This window comes from Diceros bicornis, chromosome 15 (assembly GCF_020826845.1).
Source record: "Diceros bicornis minor isolate mBicDic1 chromosome 15, mDicBic1.mat.cur, whole genome shotgun sequence".
Classification (NCBI taxonomy): domain Eukaryota; kingdom Metazoa; phylum Chordata; class Mammalia; order Perissodactyla; family Rhinocerotidae; genus Diceros; species Diceros bicornis.
Window position 1 is genome coordinate 45,362,129 of NC_080754.1, and position 19,940 is coordinate 45,382,068.

Below are 19,940 nucleotides of genomic sequence, written 5' to 3' on the forward strand. Positions count from 1 at the left end.
CCGAGTGATGAAAGTTGCAAAAGTATAGGCTATCTTGCCATACCACACCCCCTGGGTGTAATATTACTGAAATAAAACAAGTCAAGATTTGTTTAGTCATTTTATAATATATATATAAAGTCTGGTAACAGTTACTGGTATGAGGTTTCTCTTTGTTGAGTAATTAGCTAGAAAGTTCAAGAGAACTTTCTTAATGTGCCTCTGCTTTAAAATTTCTTAGTAACAGAGTAATTTCTCCTTTCTAGAAACATATTAACATTTATATTCAAAGCATAAGGACAGCTTTTAGATTAGGACAAAGCACTGAAAACTGGTAACAATAATTAACTTTGTCCTTACATTACTCCTGTGTCTAATTATTGCTTGAATTGTATAAAGTGAGGCCTCTGATCTTGTATACTAGATAAGTTGGAATGGCTAGAGGGTGGGGTAGCAATACATGTGAACTTTGTATGGTGGCTCATCTATCTGAGGATTTCATGTTGCAGCCACGCTGTCATTTCAGAGTTTCCAGAATATAGAAATTGAAGTGATCAAAATATGATCTCACTTAATACCCCTTGGTTGGGAGAATCAAGGCTTTTCCACATTTAGTGCTTTTTTTGTCCAAAGGTACTTCAAGTCTATCTTTAGCGAGCATGGCGGATGAGGTGCATTTTACTGGAACTAGTTTACGGCAAAGCTCCCCACCTTTGGTGATTTTTATCATGGTATTTAAATGAAGTAATTTATGCACAGAAACATCTTATAACTACAAGGATGTAAACAAACGCATGGATTATGATTATCATTACGATAACAAGAACTCCTGCTAGGACGGGAGGCAGCTTGGTGTAGGGTATAAGAACTTCAGGGTGGAAGCCCTGGACCCTATGAACCTGAAGGAGGATGGGCTCTCCCTTGGAGATGGAGTGATAGAGATCATTTTGAGGGATGATAAGTTGGGGGCCCCAAGTTTGGAGATGACCCTATTAACTAGGGTCGGTGTAGTTTGGAAATCCTCATTCACTGGAAAAGTGGTTTGATTTTACAGCAGCCGGTGCTGAGAAGACCCATGTGTGGTGGCCAAAAACAAGCTAGGCCAATCGATTTGTCTCACTGGGTGGCTCAGATAATGAAGCCTAATTGTACTGAGATAGTTTGCTTATTGAAGAGAAGATTATGTTTAGTAACATACATATGTCATTAATCAATACTTAAAAACATTTAAAAAAAATAGGAAGGTACTATACCCTCATCACTTCGGAAATGGTCTTTGCAAAGGTGCGAGCTCTGCAGTAAGCCTTAGCTTAGAACGTCACTGAAATGCAAAACTTGCTCTCTTTGTGCTGTTTGCCCGAACACTCAACACAGTGTTTTGGAAACCGGCAGTTATCTAAATTCCCATTGGGTGACATTGTTTAATCTAACATTCCCTCTTTCATATATTAAAATAGCTCTGAGGACGAACTACTGAGATGCTGTGAACTCTCTTCTGGTGGTTGTGAGGGAGTTTCCAATCCCACTCCCTTTCCTCTGATGGTTTTCCTGCTCCCTCTCAGGAAAGGCTTCTGGCTGCTCCCCCTCCCCGCCAAGTAAGGGCTCATCAGGGGAAATAGCCTTTGACCTTGGCCAAAAAAGCACCTGTCTAGTCACTGAGCTTATTAGGCCACCCGGAGTCCAGATGTGTGAAAGATACTTCGAATGAACTTTTTTTTGGTGTGAAAATTTAGGTCTCTGATATTGAGAGGAAAAGACTATTGCTTTAAAATAGTGACTACGTCTATTTCCAAATATTGTGATGAAAGCATGAAAACAGAACCCCTCATCTAAAAAGGCTGCAAAAAATATTATTGTACTTTGAATTCACCAATAACTGAAAATAACAACAAAAAAGTTCTCTTTTAGGTCAAATCTTTAAAAGGACAGCTGCTTTTTATGTTCTAGGCTTATACAAAGATCTAAGACTCCCAACCCCTGCTTTCTGAGGGCCTCGGAAAGATAAACACATTCGTTTTAAGAACTGTGAGGTGCATCCCTTTTTTAAAACACCCCTCTGCCCTCCCTTCCTTCATTATATTGACACATTATCACTCATCTAAGTTATACTTTACAAACTGCCTTGATGTGCTACACACATGCAAAAAGTACACAAAGTGGATAAACTTCTACTGTCGATGCTGCCGTAGAGGTATATATTTAGTAAACATTTAGTTACATTATTTTATTTTTGTGAAATGAGAACTGATCGACCAAACCTTTCAAGCAGACCCACCAGACGATAAATACCACCATATGTTTGATTCACAGTACATTTGGGCATAAACACTTCAATTACAGCTTTGTGTTTAGCATCAAAACCCTTTTCTTGCGTGTGTGTGTTTTCTCTCCAGATCCCGTGCTCCGGATTACATTGTGAAAATCGCTGCTTACAGATAAAGCACCTCTCCAGGTACGCTTCCGAGAAACATATGTATTTATGCACACAAAGGTGTGTGCAGAGCTTTGTACAAACACAGGTCCATATGATGCCTGCGCCGCGCTTCCACACATGCCCACCGCGGGGGTGTGCCCAGCCGGCCCCGCCGCGCCGCCGGGGTGCCCGCGGGGACTGGCGGCCCCCGGACCCGCAGGAGCCCCGCCGACCGCCCCGCCCCCAGCGGGCCGCGCGGCCCACACCCAAACGACTCCGCACCCGGCCGCGCGGCGGTGGGGGCGGGGCGGCCAGTGCCCCGGCGGCGCCGCGAAGCGCCTGCGGGTCTTTCTTTATTTTTAAAAGCCTGCGCCGCACCCGCCCAGCCCCCCGCGCCGCCGCGGCGGGCGCAGGGAGAGGAGCGAGGCCGGCGGAGCCCCCCCCGCCGCGCCGCCGCCTCCCCGCGGCCGCGCGCCCCTCCCCCGCCGGCCCCTCCCCCGCGCGCCCGCCCGGCGCAGGCCGCTCGGGTTTGTTTTGCTGCGCGGCCGTCGCCGCCGCGGGCCTCGCGAGCTCATTTGTGCCTGGCTGGTCCCCATTCCTCTCTCCCCAGTGTTGAGTGTCTGAGCCGTTGGCTGCTCCGAACCGTTTGGCTCTTTCCCTTAGTAACAGCTTTTACCTTCTGCCTCAATTCCTCTCCCCGCTCGCGCCCTTCCCCCGCGCGCCGCCTCCCCCCGCCGCCGGCCGCGTGCGCCCCCGCCCCTCCCCCCGCGGCGGGAGCACCTCCGCTCGCCACCTGGGGACCCGCGCCGCGCTCCCCGCCCCCGCCCGCCCGGCGCCCATCCCCCGCGCCCTCCGCTCGCCGGGGTTATAATTGCCTCTCACCCCCCGGAGGGGTTATTTTGGGGGTGGTTGGAGGAGGCGGCGGCGGCGGCGAGGAGGGGAATTTCCTTGTGCCTCCATTCCCGGGAGGGGGGAGCGGCGTCGGAGGCCACCGTTTCCAGGTAAGCGCTGGGGGCCGGACCCCGGGGTGGGGGCTGCCGCGGGCCGGGGCGGGGGGCGCAGGCTGCGGCGGCAGCCGGGGGGCGCCGGGCCGCGGGGGGATGGGCGCCAGTGGAACCTGCATTTTTCGACTTGGCCCTTTGGAGAGCTGGGGCTGGGGTGGGGGAGGGGAAGGAAGGGAAGGCGTTTGGGGTACTCCACCCCCCCTTTTCCTCTCTCGGGCTTCTTTGAAATGCTCACGTGCCTGCCCACCCCCTACCCTTTTTTGGTCTCGGGGGATCCTCACCCTTAGGATGTTGTGGTCCCCGAAAATGTGCACCTCGGCCTTCTTCCCTTCTTCCACCCTTCGTGCATTTACACCCCCTTTTTCCGTGTGTGTATATGTGGGGGGAGGCTTTCAGGGAAGAATTTGCAGCAAATTGAATCAAGGAGCCATCATGAGGCCGACTCCTTTATAGCCTATTTTTAGCGGAGGAGAGGGCTCTTTTCGGTGCATGTTATTCTGTGAAACCTCAGGCAGCAATGGAAACAGGCTCCCCTCCGCGGGCGCGTCCCCGGCCCGGGCGCGGCGACCCCGGCCGGCGTGCAGGGGGCTGCGGGCGGCTGTTGGGGCCGCGCGGGCCGGGCGGGGGCGCCGGCGGGGGAGGGGCGCGCGGCCGCGGGGCCGCACTCCCGGGCGTGTTTATTTCCAACTTAGTGCTTTTTACCGTCTTAAGGAGGCATTTGATAGAACCTCTTTGAAGTTGGGTTCAGAAGTGTAGAATTGGTAAAGTTATTGCCAGCTTCCTGGTAAGTTTTGGGTCGCACAGTCACATTATTTTCTGACAGTGTAAAGGCCACGTTGTGAAGGGTGGTTTCTCGGTAACTTCCTCTTTGCAACCGATGTCAGTTTTTGAACAGAAGCAGACTTTTATTCCAGTGAAATTATTAATCTTAAATGGCAGCTCGAGGGAAGCCATGCATGTGTTAACATGTTCAGTATTTTTGGAAGTTCCTAATTTGCTGAAACAGGCTTCACTTTGCAGTGGCAACCGAGATTAAATTCAGGTTGTGAAAATGGTGTGTTTCATGTAAAATTTGGGTTGTGATGGCTCTTGAAAAATGCTCCTCTTGCTAGGTTTTCTAATAATAGTCTCTAAAGTAATTTGGTGATTACAAATGACAAGTGTTGGAACCTAGTTAAAAACTAGATTTTCTCAGTCTCTGGAGTTTACATAAAACCTTGGACTGTGCAGACACCAAGGTGAACAGTTTTAGTACCTATGTGATTTACAGTTGACTTAGGGGAAGTTTACTCTTGGTTTTCTTGTTTTCCAAACAAGAACCTTATGCTAATATAAACAAGCTTGTTAATTAAATATGGTGGGTGAAATGATGGGTTATTTTTAGTCTAAATGGTTTATTTTCCCTTCCTCCGGGCCACCCATGTAAGCAATCATCTTCCTCCCCCTTTTTTCCTAAAGGCTCCTTTATCAGATTGGGTAACATAATGCCCTCGTGGTGTTTTTATCGACTTCCCTAAAACAAATTGTAATTAATAGCCTGATTGCCTATTGAAGAGACAGTGAGTGACTTTTTTGGCTTTCCCAGTGTGGTTCATTTTCGTTTTTGTTAAATGAGACCTGTGCTACATTGGTGTGTTTTAGTAATCCTGACTTCCTGGGACTGTATGTTCTCACCATTTTAATAAGTTTATAGTTTGGGGAAATAGGGCAGCGTTGTCTCCATGAAAACGTCTTCATGAAACGTATGTCACGTTGTATCATGGGAGTTCATGCAAGCTTTGGAAATTATCATTGAGGGTTCTAGAAATAGTTAGCATTTATGGGTGGAGGAGGGGCAGCAGAAAGAAAATATGCCTGAGAGTGGTCAGGCATGTGATGCATGTTTATACTTTTTGCTCTTAAATTGAGGTTTTCCTGCTTGTTTGGAATATGATTTTTTTTCCAGTTCTGCTGTCATGCACTGTGTGATGTATGTAATCACAACCATTAAATCCTTGAATAACTACTATTTTTTTTTTTTTGCTATTTGAATAGTTAGAATCACACCTCTAGGGCAAAATACTAAACTGTGTGGGGGATGAAGACAGTGTGTCCATGGAAAAAGTTTTTCTTACTGTTAAGAAACTTGTCAATGGCTTAAAAATTGTTGCAAAGCTCAGCGTCAGTTGCTGCCAATACACACCAGCTTTCGTTATTAATGTGGGAGACACCGTGGTCAATGAAGAGGCCCCTTGTGGAGGTTGTATTTTTTGCATTGGTTGCTTCCAGGAAGTGTTAAACATTGTGATAACTTTTTACATGTGTCCAGGAATCTTTTTGTTACTTGTGTTCTCAGCATCTAATTGAGGTTTATTGTGATACATGCCTACTAAGAGAACAAAAAGTAACTGCTTCCTGTGTGCTGGGAGCCTTTGTAGCTAATACGTAGAAAGGGCAGGAGCTTAATATAAACATTGGGGTTACTGATCAAGAAATCTGACTAATAGACCTTTTGAATGACAACCTGTTGAATAAATACATCTGTTCATATGTAGCAATGAAATGTAACTACAGCCTTGTCAAATGAGTAGCTGACAAAGGAATCCTTCTGCAATTTACTACAGCGGTATTACTACAAAGGATTTGTGACTTGACACATTTTAATAAAGTTAGGAGAAATAGTTTGTTGGGTTTCTTCAGTTTCTGTTTGTTTATATAAAAAGAATTGAGAGGAATGTGGATGGTAGTCAGTGGAGATGGCAGAAGTATTGGCACTGCCTAGGACTTTGTATTTTTCTAGTACATGTGAATTTGACTCACTTCACAAATAACATTTACAGTATAAGTCACTGAAATGCGAAAAAAGAAAGCAGCTAACATCAAGACATTTATACATCCCCGTAGTCCAGAAGGACTAGGACCCCGGGGCTGTGTAGTAAAGAATTGATGAGTGTGGTCCAGTTTGGAGACCACTCTGGTAGTATCTTCTGCTCTGTCAACAACAGAAACTTGAATTTAAAAAAAAAGGCTGTGTGAGAGAGCTGATGCTGGAGAGGTTTGCTGTTTACAGCCTCTGGGATTGGATTCTGGAAGAGTACATTTAATTGCCCTGTTACCAAGAGGCAGAGGAAAGGGGTGCTGCTTGCGCTGTGCTCTAGGAAAGGTGGGAGGTGTTTCCATGTCATTTATTCCTCAGGCTAATCCTAGGAGGTGGTTGATATTGGACTCTTTTTGTGGATGATGAAACAGAGAGGTGCAGAGACGTTAATTCACTTGTCCAAGGCCGCAAAGTGATCCAGTGCTGCGCTAGGATTCAAACCTGGGTCTGTCTGAGTCCTCGTCTATGTTCTTTCTACATGACTGTAGCTGTGCCAGATTTTTCCAACTGTTTTGTCAGTCTTGTCTGTAGATATCCTTGCAAACAATAGTGTTTTTAATCAAGTTTATAATTCCATCATTGGGCATCTCTACTAACTGGGTCAAGTGATTGGGTAAATGAAATTTATAGGACTCAAATGTCATTGTGTTTAACTCTCTAGAACTGTTTAATAAGACGCAATCTTCTTGTTAACTGCTGTTATTTCCTACCTTGAGATTAACAGTGGTGAAATAGCCTCTCCAAGTGCTGCCAGCAGAAATAATAAAATGTGGTTCCATGCCCACAATTAAGAAGGAAAAGCAAACAAGATTATGCCTAACTATCCCGAGAGTACATATTCTTGAAAACTTGTACAAGAAATATCATGAGTCTTTCTGTGTGGCATGGTGATTCTGTCGGGGTCCTTGATCTGAACTGCCTGGGTTCACACTCAGGCTCCGTCTCTTACTAGCTCTGTGACCTTGGGGGGGTAACTCCCCATGTGTCTCAGTTTCCTCTTCTGTGTAATTCGCATAGTCAGCTGTGTAGAGTTGAGAGGACTGAGACAATTGTATGCAGAAGGTGCTTGACATACAAGCGTCAGGGAAATGTAAATGATGGGTTTGCATTTGAAGTTTGCTTCTTTGTATTACATTTTATTTGCTTGTTATTTATTTTAGTGGGAGCATAATGTTATAGAGAGCATGTGGCAGTTTTGTTTCTTGAGTTCCTGGGCAAAATATTTGAAACAAACTTAGCTTAATTTATGTACTCTCAAAGTTGTGATTTAAAACTTACCTTGAAGAATTAAATTGAATTTGAACGCTAGGGAGGAACAATATCAAGTTACCTGGTTGGCGTAGGTACGTTGGTGGGCCTTTTGCATGCCTTGTTGCTGTTCTTCTGTCACTTGAGCTTGGACTTTTAAAATCTACTCGCACTATTTGAAACATTTTCCAACTCTTTTTAAATAAAAAGGAAATTTTGTTTTTCAAGGCTGAATCTGGCACTACCTAGGATCTGCTTTTTGGATTGGAGTGATTACTTTGAGTGGGTTATTGTTTTCTCCAGCGTTGACCTTTCATCTGTGTTCTTGTTCATATTTTCAGCTGCTGTCAAGACAGTTCTACTTGGAAGTTCTATTCCTGTGAAATATCTGTGAACCTTGTCTTATTTTCACTTCCCCCCCTTTTTTTTTCCGTTCTTAATTCAGCAGTAATGTTAACTACTGATAGAATTCTGTGTGTCAGGGCTACACAGGTGCTTTGACAGGTACTTGTGGCAATATGAGTGGCTGATATACTGATTTTTACGAGGAAACCAACTACTTAACTCAGGGAGTGAGGGGTGCACAGAAGGATTTAGCCCCAGTGTGTCTGACTTCTAGGCCAGCGTTCTTAACTAGCAGTCTACTGTCTTCTCAGTGAATGAATGAATGGTTTTAGGTTTGAGGTATTGCATTAATTTTATAGTAGATTGCCCTGAGCAGCCTTTCTTCTTCATCCTATCTTCTGTAACTACTGACAGTGTAATTTATTTAAAATACTGGTTTCATCATGTCACTTCCCCTGCTGGAGAACCCATAATGGCTTCCCTTTGCCAACTGGATCAAGTTCATATGCTTCAGTCTGGCTTATTTTAAAGCTCCATTCTACCTATTCAGCTTTATTTCCCCTTCTTCCCCAGCTGGGCTTTTTGCCTGCCTATCACATACTGCGGTTTCGCCATGCTCTTACTCCTCTGCTTGTGCGCATGCTGTTTCTTCCCTTGTCCTTTTTATAACCTAGTTTTAGTCCCACTTCTTCCATGAAGCGTTTTCTGGCCATCCTGACTCAGGATATTTCTTCCCTGAGATTCCATTGCATTTAATGAATATCACAAACTCAGTAATTATTCATTGTTTTGTGGGTATGTGTCACATTGCCCCAACTACATGTTACATTTCTTGCAAGAAAGGTCCTTTTTCCTTAGTAGTATTTACAGAATTCTTGATTTTTGTATCCTACCATCTTTGTATTAAAATGGGTTGTTTCTACAGGGGCCCATGTTAAAATAAGAGCAGTGACAGTCCTTTTCCACTGTTGTTGATGTAGCAGAAGCTTCTTTTTGAATCAGGCCTTCAAGGTTTAGGTGTACTATAGTAACAGCTGTTAATTGCAAATGATGCCAGTGTTGACAAGGAAGAAAAAAAAAAACCTAGTCAAAACTTAAGAGTGAAATGAAAATTGATGATACTTTTGTCCTCTTAATCCTGGAACAGTAGCCACAGTATTGGTGAAAAACCTAGTTTAGTTGGGAAACATGTGATACTAAGTTGGCTTTATTTGGCTATATTTGTGCCAGTTATAATGAAAGTTAAGGTTTGGACTTTTTTGTGTGTGTGAGGAAGATTAGCCCTGAGCTAACATCTGTTGCCAATCCTCCTCTTTTTGCTAAGGAAGGTTGGCCCTGAGCTAACTCCGTGCCCATCTTCCTTTACTTTATATGTGGGGCACCTGCCACAGCATGGCTTGATAAGTGGTGTGTAGGTCCACACCTGGGATCTGAACCTATGAACCCCGGGCCACCAAAGCGGAGCGTGCGAACTTAACAACTACACCACTGGGCCAGCCCCTGGACTTTATTTTTTTTAATTTCTTAGGCTTTTTTGCTTATTATTTCTTGTTAGTGTGCCTAGATAAGGATTGTGTTTTGAGCTCTCAGGGTGTGTGACAGTCTTCTGACCACACTGGAGTCTCCTTTGAGCCATTGCTATGGACGTATCAGCATTCAGTATAGCGCATATCTTGTACAGGGTAAGTGGGTGAGTGGGTTTAATCTACCAGAAGAATGTCATTGTAACCATCTCCCTTCAATAGGTTATTATGGTAAGGCTGTGACATATTAGTTAACCTGGTTAATTTATTATAAAGGCAACTAATTTGGTATTCTTTTGAAATTTTTAATATGTAGAATTTTAAAACATAAGCTTTTCAGCATGATTTTATTTGCATCAAACAAAATGTTTGGATGTCACTCTGCTTTCTTGGAGCTCAGATTCTTAGCTCAGAATTAATACAATCAAACTATAGGGATCATGCTGAAATATCAACAATTAAATTTCAGTAAACATAAAAACATAGAGTATCCAGATTAAGGAAAAGATTTTTGTGAAATGAATGGTTTGAGGAACGCATGAGGAAGAACAGGTATTGAGTGTTCAGGGAGTTTGCCAGCTGTTTTCCTCTTTAGCTGTTGAAAGTTTCTCTCAGGAGGTAGAATTGAAAAGACAGAGGAGAACATGGGGAGCAAGGGTCAGACATAATCATTCCAGCATCTTAATAGAATAGTTCTTCTTTATATGAAATTGTACTCTGGACTCGCAGACTTTTTTTTTTTTTTTAAATAAAGGAATGTTTAAATTTTTAATTACCTTACAACAATACAGTGAAGACTTTTTACCTTTTTTTTTTTTGTGAGGAAGACTGGCTCTGAGCTAACATCCATTGCCAGTCCTCTCTTTGCTGAGGAAGATCCACCCTGAGCTAAGATCTGTGCCCATCTTCCTCTATTTTGTATGTGGGATGCTGCCACAGCATGGCTTGTTGAGCAGTGGGTAGGTCTGCGCCCGGTATCCAAACCCATGAACCCTGGGCTGCCAAGGCTGAGTGCGTAACCTTGACCATTATGCCACTGGGCCAGCCCCAAGACTTTTTAGGGACTAGATATCAGTCTCCTCCTTGATATTGTGTTCATTTTGTCCAAGATCAGAGGTGGTATCAGTGCTTTTCTACCTTTTTTTTTTTGTGTGTGTGTGTGTGTGCATTGTGTCCTTTTCAACACACTTCATGATAGCACATTGTAATGAGGTAATCAGTGACTCGGTTGTTAAGTTGATGTTTGTGTTTTTGTTCTTACTACCTGTCTACTTGAATGGTGGGTAGCATTGTAACATGGATTCAGTATTAAGCAAATGATTTTTTATCATTTTTTGCAAAGCCATAGTTATATGTGTAAATCATTTAGTTTCTAGAAATGTGTATTAAGAGGATCCGGTGAAATGTTACCTAAAGTTTGCTCATTCATTCAACCAATACTATACAGTCAATTCCTATATTAAAATTCTGAGATTCTATCATTTAATTTTATGTGACTTTTTTTTGAGGGAGATCTATGTGGAAAATTTGCTTACTTTAGAGTATTTAAATACTAAAAATCTACAAATCTACAGCCTTATAGAGCATAATAGTCAGAAACTACTTGACATTAGCATAAGCAAACACCTTGTCAGAGATGTTATAGTAATAGCGTATTTTGGTGGTTACCTTCAGCTACTAATAGAGCACAGCTTATGGGTTAGAAAGAGGTGTTTTATGCTTTCCCCTTAATTTGAATAGGCTAATTGGGTAGAGTGTATACTAATTTTGTTCCATTTCTCTTTTGTGGCTATCAGATGTCATTAACTCACAGTATAATGCAATTGGGTCATCTACTTTGAGTTTCTGAAATAAGGTAATGGGAATAGATAATAAATGAATTTCTTTAATACCTTTTTTTGTTTTTCTGTAGAAATGTCATTTTATGAGATAGAATTTATCTCATAAATTTGTGTGAATTTTTAGATGCTATCTATAGCTGTAGCAGTGTTCTTTGGCACTTTTTTTATATAAAAATGTAATATGCTATATACTTAAAAATTTTCCCCCACTAAAGTGATGGGTTTTCTCTAAATCAGCTTTCTCTGTCTTCCTTAGTAAGCCATGTGCATTTGTGAGATCATAGACTGGGGTTAAGAGTGCAGTCTGTTATTGCATCAGGGAAATAGTTTCCTATTCTTGTGTGAAAACTAACAGGCCCTCACAGGGATTACTTCTTTGACCTTGGACTTCCTTGTGTCCTGCCAGTAGAGGTCACCAGTTTTAACACCTGGTGAGAGATGTTTTGTGTGAATTGTTCCTTTGCAGATTTGTTTAGATTTGATGTTTATGACTTTTTTGTTAGTATTTTTACGATTTTCACAAAGGTACATTTAAATGACAAAACAGAGAGTCAGAAGATCTTGTATAGCCTGCTACCATTTTAGCTAAAAAGAGGGAGAGGAGTGGAAAGGAGGACACACATGATGGTGTGTGTATGAGTATGTTTGTGTATGTATGCTTGTTGTATATGCTTAGGGGGACTCCAGAAAGATACTAGTAACAGTGGTTTTGGGGGTGGGGAGATCATGTGGTCAGATGTGGGAGAAAGTTATTTTTGTACATAACCTTTTGACCTGTTTGAATCTTAATATGATAGTATATACCATTTCCAAAAAAATAATGCTTGTGAAAAATAAAGGCGCCCAGCTAAGAATTCTTAATCTTTCCATTTCTCTCAATTTGGACAGTTGAGAGAAAACTGTGTTGATTTCTCCCATGCTTTTCAGTCAGTTCTTAAAGAGCTGGAACTGTGTGTATTTCTGTAGACACTTTATTTCTCAGATTTTTTGGCAGAATTAGAGCCACTGAGTATGATTAAAAAGTGTTGGTTCTGTTTTACCATTGGGTCATCAGACCAGTGGAAGTGTTTAGTGAGAGTGAACTGGTGATTTTTGAGTCCTATACAAGGTTGATAATTAGAAATTAATTCAGTGCAAACATTAAAAGGAGATTTTGGTTGTACCGAAGTATGTAGGTGTTGTCTGATTTCAAAGGTGTTATTTGCGAAGGGTGTTGAAATTAGGGTTCTCCTAGTTTTGTAGTCTGAGGTATAATGGGATTTGTGGAACTATAGATTCTGATGTGCATGGATCCTACTTGTGAATTTAAATGTATGTATTATTGACTCCAAAGAGACAGATAAATTAGATTCTGATTCTATTTTTGGTTGCATTTGGTGTCCCTTGTAATTGTGTCACTTGTAATTGTTCATTGGCTGTTTAGTTTACCACTAAAGGGTCTCACCTTCTAGTTGTGCTCATTATTTTCAACTTAAGCTGGAACAACCTCATAGAAAAGTAGCCCCTGTTTTTGTGCATTTAATTCTGCTTCACTGTGACCTGACACTAGACTTTCCTGAGAGCAGTGCCTCTCTCTTGAGTGATAAGAGGGCTGGGTAGGGTCTGTGTCTGGTCTTTGGCAGTACACTCTTACTGTAGGGTGTTATCGTGGTGGAGAGCTCAGCCTCTGGAGCCAGGCATACCTGGTTTGAATCCTGTCACCCCTACATATTATTCGTATGGCTTTGGGAAATTATGTAACCATTCTAGTTGGTTTCCGTTCTGAAAAATGGGAATAAAGGATAATTAATCCTTTCTTCATGGAGCAGTTGTGAGGATTGAAATGTGAATGCATGTAAAGCAGTTATCATAGATAGGGCCTGCATGTAGGAAGTACTCCATAAATGCTAACTCCTACTTGGTGCCTTTGTTAGCTACAGCAGCAACAGGTGTAGACAGAGGCAGAAAAGTGACACCCTCCTGTAAACCCGCCATGGTGTCCTGTGGCAACTGCTGAGAATGGGGAGGTTCGAATTCCCAATTCAAAGGGCTACAACTGCATTTGATGACTGAGCTTTTGTTGCTCACTCTAAAATGAGAATGTGTGTTCTGTGGACCTCTGTATATTGTTTTACAGTAATATTTTATATTGAATTTGGTCACGTCTTGATAAGATGTTTCAAGAAAAAAATGTTACCACCTTTCCTAAAAAATAAAGTCGTTTTGTTTTCTGGAATGGAATCGCTGCTCCTTCTCTCTAGTCTCTGGGAGATCAAACACTGCTCTGGCTCTCGGTACTGCTTGGATGGATCAGTCATTTCAGTACACATGTTATGTGTGTATTGTTACATGTTACAGTGTTACATGTTATGCAAACTTTGACATGGACCCTAAGAAATACATATGACATAACACAAGGATATATATGTACAAAAATACAGAAGTTTTCAGGAAATGATACTTTAAAACCTGGTACACTCTCATTTTCTGTACTCTCTTTCATTTAAAAACATGCTTTTATAAACTTCCAAATGATTTTATTATTTTATAAGTAATGGTTTTATTATTTACTAGATTTAGAAAATACTGGTTCAAAGTAGTATAGAATTATTCTCTAACCTTTATGGATTTAGAATGAGTACTCACAGTTAGAAAGAAATTGTCGTTCTTAATGATAGAGCATAGATAAATCATTTATTGGTGGTAATGTCTTTATGTAGTATTCTGAGGCTCTATTAGGATTCTGAAGTTCTAATGCCCCAATTTTGTAAGGTATGTAAAAGTAAGATACAAAAGATAAAGAATTTTGATTGCTAATAAAGATGAATATAAGTCTTTTTGGAGGGGTAATCTGCAAATAGCTCTGGATTAAGAACCCTGAGTGCTTCTCAGAAAGAGCAGTAATTACAGTCAGCCCTCGGTATCTGCGGGTGTGGAACCTGAGGAGTGGAACCCAAGGATGCGGAGGGCGAACTAAGGGATTTGAGCATCCGAGGATTTTGGTATCCGCAGGTGGTCCTGGAACTAATCTCCTGCAGATACCGAGGGGTGACTACTAACAAAGGAATAATCATCTTACTAAGTTTCTCATATTCCATTAGAGAAGTATTTTGTATAGATTGTTTTATACTATTTAAAAGCTAATACACTGTATATAACACGTTGGCTGCGTGAAGTTAGGCTGTCTGATTGAAGATTGAGGTTCTTTCTATTTAAAAGCTAATACACTGTATATAACACGTTGGCTGCGTGAAGTTAGGCTGTCTGATTGAAGATTGAGGTTCTTTCTATTTAAAAGCTAATACACTGTATATAACACGTTGGCTGCGTGAAGTTAGGCTGTCTGATTGAAGATTGAGGTTCTTTCTATGACAGTTTTAAATTAACATCCTGGCCTACGATTGCTAATCATCTGTTTCTGACATTGACCTCTCCTTGGTTGAAAGTTATTTGTCGACTCCTGTCTCACTGGGCAGGGCCTTCCTTGAGGATGGCTGTATTTCACCAATCTTTATCCTCAGCCTTTAGTACAGTGTCTGGCACGCTGTAGACTTTCCACTCATCTTGAGTTGAATCCATGAGTCGGGCTCTCTGAGGTGTAGGGTTCCTAGTACAATAGACCCTTGCCTCGTTGAGGGTGATTCAAATATACAAATCTAGAAAAGAGATTTATCCCTTTTCACAAAATCATTGACCCTCGGACTCATTGTGTTCATACAGTAAGAATTGTGAGGGTCTGCTTGATAACCTAGTGTCCTGCTCTGCAGTTTTTGGTGTCTGCAGAGACAATGAATATGCTTAAAACCTGGCTTAAAAGAAACAAATACCTTGACCTGGCATTAGCAGTTAAACCTGAATTGGGGTGTTGTGTGGACTTGTCTACATGTTCCTAATACTCTTGTACTCTTTCTAGTTTATTCCCTCTTGGTCTTTTTTTCTTTATTTGAACCCTGACCTTTACCTGATACTGACATGCCATTCTTGCCTGGTTTTTACTCCTGATTCTTGACCTTAGCACGTGTGTTCAGTCTCTTCACCTGCTGATGCCCTCCCCTTTGACCATAGTATTCCCTCAGGGCTCAGAGGATGTGCACACTCCATGCCCTTTGTCTCTTTAAACCAGCCATTGCGGTACAAGTGATTCTGTGGCCCAGATTGTCTCTTAATTCTGACCTCCTCTTCTGATCTGCTACTACCCGGTATCTAACCTGGGAGCATCCTGTACTGTCTTCCTGTGTTTCTACTGTTGAGTGTAGGCTGGCAGTGGCATGAGATTTTCATTTAATGGTAAGTGGTGATGAGACAGAGTTGGAAGATAGAGGAGGGTCAGAGATGGAAGAAATAGGAGTAGGTGATGGTAACACTGGGTTGTCAGGGTCAACTGGGGCTACATCCTCTTCTAGCTACTGATGAAAATATCCAGGTAATCTGAGATATTGGGCCTTTGGAGTGGAGGTTGGGGATAAGATGTCTTGGTAGATGTGATTGTATTATCATTTGGAGCTTTCAAAAGTGGAAGATGACCCCCCCACCCCCAGCTTTATTGAGCTATAAAAGATGACCTTTTTGTCAGAAGGAGATAGTTTGTCAGAAGAGAGATAGTTGAGCTGCTTTCTGGAAAACAAAATTTGCCGGAAGGGAAGATAAAATTTTCAGTTTCAAAACTTTGAACTAAAATCATTGCCACAATATTTCAGAAATATTTGTACTTAGAAAAGTTTAAAATTCATCAGCAGATTTTAAAAATTACCCAGGATAGTACATATTTTCACTTTGCTCTGAATGTTAAAACAGGCAAGGTACTATTAAATGGGATTTATCTTAGAAGCTTTTGTGTTCTTTTTTTTACGCTTTGTGTACTTGTCTGCAGGAGAGTAGTTTTGTTTAAGTAGATAACTTAATCTTTTGTATCCCTAGGCTCTCTGCTTCTTGAATGTGGGGGTTTTTCCAATTTGTTGCTTTTCTCCTTGGTTCGTTCCCTCTTTTGGCTCATATATTCTTGTGAATAAGTCTGCCTTATTTCATCTAGTCTCATTTGCCTTTCTTGCATTTTCTTCCATATGACTCATGGATGTTTTGCTAGTAGATAACATTGGTTGGTTGGTTCATTTAGCCTGACAAATCAAACAGAGAAGTGATTTCCTACAAGTGAGAACTGGTAGTAACAGGAAAAGTGGCTTTTTTTTTTTTTTTGAGTTTGTGATTAACAGCATACTAATGATCTTCGGTAAATATTGTGGTAAATGCATATGCTATAATTAACATGAATACATGTATTGTTTTATAGAATGCACAGTGGAAACATTTATATGTACTATTTTGTCTGGCACTATAGAAGATGCTCACTAAATGTCAGTTTCCTTCCCTTTCCCCTTTCTCTGTGGGTTTTCCATTACACTCAGTATCAAATCCAAACGTTCTTGCTTAGCTTGTGAGGGGTCCCCTTACCACGTGACCTGGCCCTTGGCCACCTCACAAACCCTATCCTGTTTCACTGTGCCTTTACCCTTCCCCTTGTTGACCGTGCCTAGCCATACCAGCTTCACACCCACGGAACAAGCTTGTCCCTGTCTCAGTACCCTAATTGCTTTGCTCTCTGCCTCAAGCTTTGCCCTGAAATTGTCATATGGCTAATTCTTTTATGTCATTCTGATTTCATTTCTGGTGCCACCACCTCAGAGAAGTCACAGTCAGGTAGCTGCTCACACCCTAGTCATCTTCAGTTACAAGACTCTCTCATTTTCCTCATAGCACTTATCTGTTTCTGAAATAGCTTTGATTGTTGGTCTTTTTTTTTTTTTTTTTTTAACTCACCTCTAGAATTTAAACTCCATGAGGCTAGAAATGGGATCTGTCTTGTCACTCCAGAACATAAAACAGGACCTGGTAGATGTTCAGTGAATATTTGAGTGAATTGTTCTCTCAGGAATGTTTTTGTGACCAGCTGATAGCCTTAAACTGGTTCATCCTTACAAAAGAATCCTGGAAATAATTCATTAAAAGGTCAGTATTTATGTGAGAGTCAGAAGAGGCTTTACTGCACTGGTGTTCACATTTGGAAGCCCGGGGACATATGTGAGTGCTGTCTGCTTTTCTTGGAGGAACTACTTACAGATGGTATTTGAATCAATTTGGAAGAAACAAGTAAATGGATAATAGATGAACCAATTTGAACATGTGCTTGTGCTAATCATAAATGTTAGATTTCAAGAGGTTAATACTTCATTTTTCATACGTTAAAGGTACATATTTCATTCAAATAATATGATGAGAGCTAGATACTCCCATTTATATTTTATACAGGTTCAGGAGATGTAATTTGCCTTTAGTTACATTTACCTGTGATATTCTGTCTTGATTAATCATGGTCGTCTTTACAAAGTTGGTATATGAGTCAGGACTCTCTTAGTTGTGCAATAGAGACCTAATTCAAATTAGCTTAAGCCAAAAAGGGGGATTCCTTGGCACATGGAATCCAAAAATGGATTGAATAACTAAACTGTGAGAAGAGCATTGAGTCACAACTAGAACCAGGCCCATTTGAATGCTACCAGAAATCTCTATTAACAGCCCTGCAATTTTTTTTATTTTTGTAGGTTAGTTTCATTCTGTCATAGTAGATTGACTTTCTTCACATGGTGGAAAACAGTTTGCCAGTGCCAGAGTTTTTATCCTTTATTTTCCCCTGCTGTAGAGTAAGGTCTACCTCTTTTTCTATTTCATTTGGAAAATTTGTGAAGAACTGAACAATTTGGTTTGGGAAGGTGCCCAGCATGGCCTGAGGCCATATGAATACTAGGGAGACTCCCAAGTACCTGGTGGGAGTGGGGGGAGAGCAGTGGGAATGACGGTTGAGTAAACAAGGGAGCTGCTGGGCAGACAGCGTCTCTCCCGCATCCATCCCCCAACCCCAAAACGTGTGTCCATTTATAGTTGGGAAGATTGTGCCTTTAATCTGTGATAGATTGTCATTTAAAATTCTCTTTTAGCCAGAGCTGGTACATATTTTGCTGCATGGTACCCAGCCTTTTCAAATACAGATCATTTTTAAAATGAAAAATTGAATTCTCTCATGTGATAGTAATTGTGATTTTACGTACTCTGTAGTTATGTGTGTGTTCCAATGTATTTGTCTTCTCAAAATGAGTTACATTGTAAAAAGTTTGATGCTATTTATTTTGATTTTGTTTTTAACATCAATTCTGCTTATTTAATAGCTAATGGAAGCCAGTACTTGAGGGCAGCAGTTAGAAAATTATCAGCAGGTTAAATTACATATATTTATCAACAGGTTAAATTATTTGTATTTAGGGGATATTTTTATCTTTGAGGAAGATACCTATCTTCATCCTAATCAGATGTTTAAATAATTTTAGTGTGTAATATTTAACAAGTTATATATTCTGAACAGTTATTATTTTGAGTTATTACTTCATCAGTTCACTAAAATAAGAGAACAGCCATGTAGAAAAAGCTTTTTGTGACTCAAAAGATATTAATCTTCCTGGAGTTCAGTTGCCTCATCTTTAAAACATTAAACTGGACCTCTGAAGTCTCTTTCGAATTTAATGCTCTTTGACACTGTGATTGCACGTATAATTTAAAAATTAAGTCAGTGTTCAGCCAAATTAAAGGGAAAATGTACGGTACTGATCTCTTCAGGTTAATCATTACCTGAACTGGTTTTTCCTAAAGGAGACATTTGCATTTCTTTGACACCTTCTCAATTTTGAACAGATAAGTAAAGAAAATATTATTTAGATATCTGAAGAAGGAACTTCTGTTGTTTTATCTGTTAATCTGTGAGTTCAGGTGCATTTGTTACATCACATTTCACTGTAGAGAAAATTAAGAGAAATAGCGCCAAACACATTTTTGAGAATTTTTTCTTTAATGCCCTTATTTTAATTGTCTGATTGCTGAATCTCCAAGGCAGTAGTTTGTAGCAGTTTAGATTTTATCTTGCTCTGTGTACTACACATTTTAGAAATTGTACTAAAAGTATACCTTAAGTACTATAAGAAAATTCTGTTCACGTTCATAATTTTTTAAATACTAAAATAAGTTTCAGGTGTTGCCCATATTAACTAATTGAGAATCTGTGTATATTAAAATAATTTACAAAAAAAATAGATATGTGAGTGGTATAACAGGAGAAGGAGAGGGTATAATTAGGGCATAAAGATGCCAAACGGGTTGGTCTTTTCTGGCAAACACTTTGGTCTCTGTGTAGCATATGGTTTGTAGGTTGGAGAGTGATAAGAACAGACAGGAAAGGTAGGCAGGGATCATATTGTGAAGTGACTTCTTTGCTGTGATGAGGAGTTTGGACATTTGTTTTGTGTCAGGGAACTAGTGAAGGACATTAAGCAGAACAGCAGGATTATGTTTCAACCCTGGGTGTAGTGCATGAAGGATGAGATGATGGTTTGGGAGGGAAAGGGGCTTAGCTCTGGAGAGAAGGGAGAAAGTTGAGCTGGTCATGTGATAGGTGAGAATGTCACCACATCATTCTGAGAGTATTGCAAACTGGTCTGCATTTCTGAATTCTGAAAAAAAACAATTGGAAATTCAGGAGAGAATGGTATTGAAAAGAGCTAAGGATCCAGGTTTTCTTCTCTCTGGCCTGCTACTGCTCCTCCTTTTGTGGAGAACAGGTATATGAAGATTGGAGCTTTTGGGGATGGGGAGTTAATTTAACATCCAAATAGTTAATGGACAAAAGCAGGATGGTGACTCAAGGAGGGGGAC

The 19,940-nt window shown here is 41.0% G+C and overlaps 1 protein-coding gene across 2 annotated transcripts in view; it reads left to right on the top strand.

The window, feature by feature from the left end:
- Nucleotides 1-3,278: 3,278 nt before the first annotated feature.
- The window catches only part of TBL1XR1 (TBL1X/Y related 1), a 182,660-nt gene continuing 165,998 nt past the window's right edge, over nucleotides 3,279-19,940 (top strand). The window contains exon 1 of one of the 2 annotated variants that reach the window (XM_058556322.1): nucleotides 3,279-3,393. The gene's annotated coding sequence lies outside the window, so the exon portion shown is untranslated. The remainder of the gene's footprint in view (nucleotides 3,394-19,940) is intronic. The other variant, XM_058556320.1, reaches the window with a different exon arrangement.